Source organism: Penaeus vannamei, chromosome 35 (assembly GCF_042767895.1).
Source record: "Penaeus vannamei isolate JL-2024 chromosome 35, ASM4276789v1, whole genome shotgun sequence".
Classification (NCBI taxonomy): Eukaryota; Metazoa; Arthropoda; class Malacostraca; order Decapoda; family Penaeidae; genus Penaeus; species Penaeus vannamei.
In genome coordinates, this window is record NC_091583.1 from 1,980,058 (window position 1) to 1,987,557 (window position 7,500).

Here is a 7,500-nt window from a genome sequence, read left to right on the forward strand (position 1 = left end):
TTTAGTTTGTTTTTAAAGACTAAGAAATTATTGGTTTCCAGTTTCTTGATATCCTGTTAGTTCATTTTTAAGGACTAACAATATTGATTTTCAGTTTTTATTTAGTTTCTTGTTTTCCTCAAACCTTTTTATATACATTATATTTTAGTGTATATGTAATCAGTGATTAAAGGATTTATGGTCACTGAAATCCATTATTGTCTACATTGTAAAAATGTCATTTTTATGGACATTTGTAAGAGAAGTTGTAAGTTTATTAAAAATAAAAGTTTTTTTCTTTTCTGTATTTAATGCCCTCAATACTGTGTCAACTGTGAAAACCTAGTAATTTGATATATGTATAAGAAATAATAACTACTGTGTGCCTTGAAAAATTATTTCTTGCTTTAGAAACTATTTTTTTTATTCCATGAATGCATTCTTTACCTGAACATAAGGAAGAACTTCCCTAAGGAAGATGAAAACCACTGGAAACACTGTGAAAAGAAAATCCACTATTTTCATCCATGAGGGTCCCCTTGGTGAGCTGCCAGACGAAGGGAAGGCTCATCCAAGCTCCCTCATTACAGAATTGAATCATTTGTGCAAGCCACTTTCTCGGTCGTTACACTAGCCATATCCACCCAGGGTTGTCTGTAGACTTTATTAGGGAAATGAGCTAAATGATTTGGATGTCTTAGATTGTGCAAATAAGCAGGTTCCATGCTTTTTGCACAGTGCAAAAATTGATTGGATACATTCTCTAGTGCAATGACCTGCAAAATGCATACAAACTCTACTCCAAGGTACAACCATAGAGCTGAACTGGCAATACCAGGGCCTGCAGACATGTTGCATGGTTCTTTTCTGCAGGAACTAGTATGTATATACCTGATGCCGGGCCAATTTGTCAGTATATTTCATGGTCTTCACAGTCCAGGGTCATGAACACACTGCCTATATATGTAAACTGAATGACTTTGATGCCAAGCAAAACTAATTTTGCTTGATCTTTTCTTCTCTCCTTTCCTTCTATCCCATTCCTAATTTGTGAAAGCCGTGTTTAAAGGATGAAAGACTGGCTTTGTGTCAGTCATAAACGTCCTCCGGGAACCATGGGCACGGTATTCCTTTGGTTAATTGCCTAGCCCTTACCCCTTATGGGGCTTATGGGGACCCTGAGGGGTAGACCGTTTCTTTTCCTCATTTTTTTCAGGCTCACCATGGCCAATAATGAGGAACCTTAACCCTTAATAGGAGCATTAAGGCTTGCCCCTTCATCAACTAGCCTATCTTAATCTGATCTTGATGGTTTTCTGACCCCTGCCCCTCCTTTGACCACGGTTTCGACCACTGATAATAATACCCCCTCTTCGACGCGTACTGACAACTTTATCCAATCCAAAACACACCCACCCAGGTTATTACTCAACCTCCAGAAAGCACCCCTTCCTCTTTCCCAACATTCTCCTCCTCCAGCTCCTATGCCACCGTTCTCTTTCATATATACATCTCCCTCTTCCATTATTACTACTATTCATATATATTGTCCTCCCCCGCCTACTCCACTCCACACCACCCCATCTTCTCACCCCCATCCTTCTACTGCCTTTACCTCTGCAAACCTTTTGAGTAATCTCTTTGTATTCTGAGAATACAATTCTCTTTCAACAGTGCCTCCAATAACAAGTAGGCAAGGTTACCTTCGCAGTCCCTCTGATCGTTCACGCCTTATTACAATTAGAGTACGTCCACACCAGTGACAAAACATGGTAGGAACATTAAGACTGACAAGTTGGGTAACAAGTTGTTAAGTCGTTTAGGAACATCGTAGTAGAAAATTTGTTGGGCGACATGTTAGCAGTCCTGGTGTGGACGAGGTGATGTCGTCAGACCTCTCCCACCAACCAACTAACGAACATGGTGTGGACAGTTTCACCATGGCGACTCTTGTTGCTGACATGTCTCAACTCTCAACAGATATGTTCCCATGCATATCAGGAGATTTGTATCCGAATGTCTCCAATTGTGTCCCCCACAATGTTTCCAATTTATATCTGAGCAACATGTCCCTGATGTGGACGCACCCTTACATCTGAATCCCAAGCTCGTGCACTATCTACCCTAACTGACCTTAGTGGCAAACCCATTCTTACCGAACCTCACTCCTCTCTTAATACTTGTACTGGAACTGTTTCTATCCCCCCAAATGCTTGTTGTATCTACCCCCCCCCCCTCCCCTCCCCAATCCCTTGCCCGTTGTTGTCGTAGGGGCTTAGGAGACGGACACTGAGACCCAATGCAGGGATCTCCCCTGTCTAGGGCCTCTGCCCTCGACTCAACTAGTTTTGCAAGGTCTTTTCCCCCTCCAGCTTTTTGTTTCCGCCCCTTCTCCAACCCCTTCTACTATCTACTTCCTAAGGTGTAAGAGCCGTGCTGAGAGGAGGAAAGGCTGACCTTGTGCCAGTCCTGAACGGCCTGCGGGAACTATTCGCACGGTACTCCCGATCTATGTCTAGCCCTTACCTTCAGTAGCGACGGAGGCGGACCGTTTATGCCTTTTTATATAATCAAGGTTCCCCATGACCAGTAATGAAGACGTAATCCTTTTATTAGGGGCAATGAGGGTTGCCCCTTTATCAAATAGCCCCACCCCAGGCTCTCCTTTGACCACGACTCCGAACACAAACTACTACCCACTCCTCAATGCCTACTAGTGCATTACCCACCCAAGCAGAGAATCAATCTCCAGAAGACATTCTTACCCACCCAACTTCCTCAAATTCAACTTTACCCCTGCAACCTTCATCAAACAACCAATGCTCCCTTATTACTACCTTGCAACCTTATTCTCCATCATTCCGTAATACTCCCTCTTCCACACGTCCTCGACCATCCACCACCACCAACCCTACAGATATCTTAAATACTGTTTAGCCCAGCTAAATGGGACCGATTTTTCGTGATCCCTGCTACAGATCCTTACTCAGGCAACACTCTTCTCTTTCAACAATGCCTCCAAAAACAAGTAGGCAGAGTCCTTTTCTATACCAGACGCGATCGCTCCCGTCTGGTTACAGTCAGATCAGAAACTGAATCTATAGCACTATCAAATTTAACTGATCATTCTGGCAACCCCATTCCTGCAGAACCTCATCCAACCCGTAATACTTGTACCGGAACTGTCTTTCTCTCCCCAGCAAACTGCCCAGTCGATACCAAAGATTGGTGAGACTGTGGAGAAGACTTATTAGGATGCCTCAAAGACCAGGATGTGAAATCAGTACATTGCTACACTATTCCTCCTAGAGGTCAACGAAAGAATCCAATCAACATTGCCAAAATTACCTTCCGTACACATGACCTTCCCTTACGTATCTACATTGGTGGACAATCCCTCCCTGTTCGACTATACCAACCCCCTCCCCGTCAATGTCAAAACTGTTGGCGCTTTGGACATCCTGCCAAACATTGCCGTTCCACAGACCGATGCCCCATATGTGCCCAACCTGGTCATAATCGATCAAACTGCTCAGCACAAACACGAACATGTGCTAATTGCAGCGGCCCCCATAATGCATTTTATAGAGGCTGTTTTAACTATTTTCAACCACATATGGACGTCAGGAAATTTTCCTTCTCATTGGCGAGATGCTCTTATCCTAGCTTTCTTAAAACCCAATAAATCAGGTACCCTACCCCGCCCCATTGCTCTAACTAGCTGCTTGTGCAAACTACTAGAACGAATGGTTAACTTCCGCTAAATGTGGTATCTTGAATCTCATAATCTCCTTTCCCCTTCACAGTTTGGTTTCCGACGTGCCCGAAGTACATCAGACCTACTTGCCCATTTCGAGACATATTACATCTGCATTTGCACGCCATGAATCCGTATTAGCCATATTCTTTGATCTAGAAAAAGCATATGATACCACATGGCGGTACCATATCCTCCAACAATTGTCCTCCATAGGTTTACGAGGAAACATGGGCGTTTTCATTAAATCTCTCCTTTCTAAATGTACTTTCCAGGTCAAAATTGCCTCTTCCACGTCATCATCCTTTCCTCAATTCGAAGGCGTCCCTCAAGGAGGTGTGCTTAGTACCACTTTATTCCTTCTTTCTGTAAATGACATAGTCTCTGTCCTACCACCAGGAGCCCGAGCATCACTATATGTTGATGACTTAACCATCTATACATCTGGCACATCCATACCAGATCTCTGTCAATTCCTTCAGTCTACAGTAACATCAGTAACTTCTTGGGCCACTAACCATGGCTTTCGCTTCTCTACCTCCAAATCTTTCCCCATCCATTTCTCTCGCTCACGTACGGTTCCCAATCCCCCACTCTTCTTATATAACGCTCCACTCAAATACCGTTCTACTGGCAAATTCCTAGGCGTTACATTTGATTCCAAATTATCCTGGCGAGACCATATCTTGTACATCAAAGAAAAAGCTCAATGCCGCCTCCGAATCTTACAAACTCTTTCCCACATCTCCTGGGGCTCAGATCGCAAAACTCTCCTCCATCTTCATGTTACTTTAATCCTCTCCACTCTAGATTATGAATGCCATATCTACTCCTCTGCCTCAACCTCTCCTCTTGCTCACCTTGATACAATCCACCACAGCGGTCTCCGCTTAACCCTAGGCACCTTCCACTCCTCTCCAGTTGAGAGCCTATATACTGAATCAGGCATGCCGTCCCTCTCTCGACGTCGAGCACTTCTCTCTCATCGATGCTATGCTCGATTTCACCAACTTTCCCTTACTAAACTAACTATCCCACAATCCTTGCTTCATACCTTTACCTCTTCTCCACGTTTACCTACTCCTATCCCCGCACGCATCGATACCCTCCTCTCCCATTCCCCCTTTCCTCACCTCCGACCTCTTCCACTTTCTGTCTGTTCCATTCCTCCATGGCTTATACCTAACCCCTTATACCTTCCCAAATCGCGAATACACCCTCCCTCCTGAATCAAATGTCCTTACTACAGAACTGTATGTATTCCTTTTTGCTTTAAGACGCAGATACTCACTCCCCTCTTCCTCTTTCACCATTTTTACTGACTCCCGTAACTCTTTAACCCTCATAAAGTCTATGCACTCGACCAATCCCCTTGTCTGTAAGATCCAGAACTGGTTGTTCTATCTATCCACACGTCACAAATCTGTCTGATTTTGCTGGGTACCCAGCCATGTTGGAATCCCTTGCAATGAACAGGTAGATGCTCTTGCACGCTATGCCGCAATGTCCACATCACCTCAACTACGCTTCTCACATATTCCAGCTACGGATTACTACCCCCACTTTAAGACCTTCTTGTATACCCGATGGCAATCTTTAAGGTCAAGACTCCACAACAATAAATTACATAGCGTAAAACAATCAATCTCCTCTTGGTCAGCTCCATTTCACAGGAACAGACGTTGGGAGACGGCCCTCGCACGCTTACGTATTGGCCACACTCGCCTAACACTCGCCTATCTAATGTCACGCTCTGACCCGCCCCTATGTCCTCTATGTAATGTCCTTCTTTCAGTTCCACACATTCTGTTGTCCTGTCCACGGTTTAATACAGCACGTACCTCTGCTTTTCCACACCTATCCTCCCTTCACCGACCTCCCAACATAGACATCCTTACAGAATCCAACAGCTTCTGCCTTGACAACCTGTTCTCCTTCCTCAGGCGCATAAATATCCTTCGCTTGATCTAACTCCCGAACCTAAACCACCATAACCTTTTCCCTCATCAACCCTTTACCCAGCTTCAATCTTTCAACATTACTCTAGATGACGCATAGCAACTATCACCTGACATCCCCGTTTACTATACCTTCCTATAGTGCTATATGACCTTTGATGTCTAGCACATTTATTTTGCTTTGTAACCATTACACCCTCCCCTATACCTACTTACTTTCCCACTTGCACTCCTACCGCCTACCTTCCCCAGTCAAATTATTTTGCCAAACCAAATCCAGACACTCCAATGTTAACTGCAGCTCCAATCTCAACAACTGCCCCAACACCGTCCCCTCTTTCTCCCCGCAGCAGACAGACTAAACCTTCCCCCCCTTCTTCTCCAACCACACACTCCCCTCCACCTACCTTTACCTTTATTCCTCAGACCCCAGTCTCCTCTTCCCCTCCTCATTAAAAAAAACTTTTGTCTCACAAGACTCTCCAACCAACTCCACTGGAGAAACCATAGAAGATATTCCACAATATACTCTCTCCACACTCGAAGTGACTGCCAATATCCATCCTCCTTTTACTCATATCCCCCCTACACCCCTTCCTCCTACTCTCTCCCAGCACAACCCCTTAACTCCGTCTAATATCGATACCCATCCTCCTCCTACTTATATTCCCCCTACTTCCCTTCCTCCTACTCCCTCCCAACACAACCCATCCCCATCAACTCCAACTACTGCCGATATCCATCCTCCCAACACTCATCCTCCTCCTACCCGACACCACTTCCTCCAACTCCAACTGAAGACATGATAACCTGAGAAGCGAACAATGGCCACTGTTAGTGTTTCCTTGAGCATGACGATGTCATTGTTCTTTTCTCGCACTATTGAGTGGAGAAAGGAGATTTTTGTGTTATACCCACATGTTCCACTTTAGGATGCTTAGATTGTGTGCCAGGGTGGTTACTCTGAGTCACTTACATCGGATTTGGCTATCATATAATTCGTCTCCATCATCAGATGGGACGTCTGCCACAGTCTGACAACTCCATGGTAAGATCCTCGTTGATTCAGGAATCGACATCTTGCAAGTGTTTTGACAAGCTAATTGAGGGCCTACTGGGAAATGTAGAGCTTCTGTTAGATCAATCATTTTTGGCACTTCGGATTAAGTTAGGCTTTGGCAGGGCCTGTGGGGGGCTGGTTTCAGCTAGTTGCATGAGGTGTCTCGCTCTCAGTAGGTCTGGAAACTTCCAGCTTCCTCCCCTTCAGGTCTGCAGCAGTCTGGGCTATTGCCGGCATGGGTACTTGGGCTGCCTTCTACGCCTCCCCGCTGGACTTCCCCAAAGCTGTTGCTACTGCAGTGACTACAACACTCAACAGGAGAGATATATCATTCTCGTCAAAGTGATTGTTGTCTGTTGGGGAGGGTCTTCCAGTTTCCTTTGAACTTTTTTTTTTCCTCTGGTTCTTTTTGCGATCACTTGCAACTCCTTTGGATTAGAGGTATCCAGATTCTGCTGGGGATCATGCCCTGATCTCTGGCAACCCAGATTGTCAACCGAATATGCTTCTGCATCTGCAGTGCTCTCACCAGTTGGAAGACATTATCGAAGCCTTCAGGTTTTAGCGTCCCCTTCGACTGGGTGAAACGTTTAGGGGCTCCAGACTCTCCTGCAATCTGTTTCCAGCCTGAGTCATCTTCCACCGCCCCTTCGACTTGGGTTCAGCTTGTGCCTCCATTTGAGTCTGGGAGGGCATCTAAGGGGAAGTCAGAGGTCTCCCTGTTTGGGCAGCAGGCCTGGAGAGGC

The 7,500-nt window shown here is 45.2% G+C and overlaps 1 protein-coding gene across 10 annotated transcripts in view; it reads left to right on the forward strand.

Moving 5' to 3' along the window:
* Positions 1-279, forward strand: part of LOC113805895 (nucleolar transcription factor 1-A) — a 27,983-nt gene extending 27,704 nt beyond the window's left edge. For all 10 annotated transcript variants that reach the window (XM_027356965.2, XM_027356966.2, XM_027356961.2 and 7 more), the window contains one exon: positions 1-279. This exon is cut by the window's left edge and continues 458 nt beyond it. The gene's annotated coding sequence lies outside the window, so the exon portion shown is untranslated.
* The last annotated feature ends 7,221 nt before the right edge of the window (positions 280-7,500 follow it).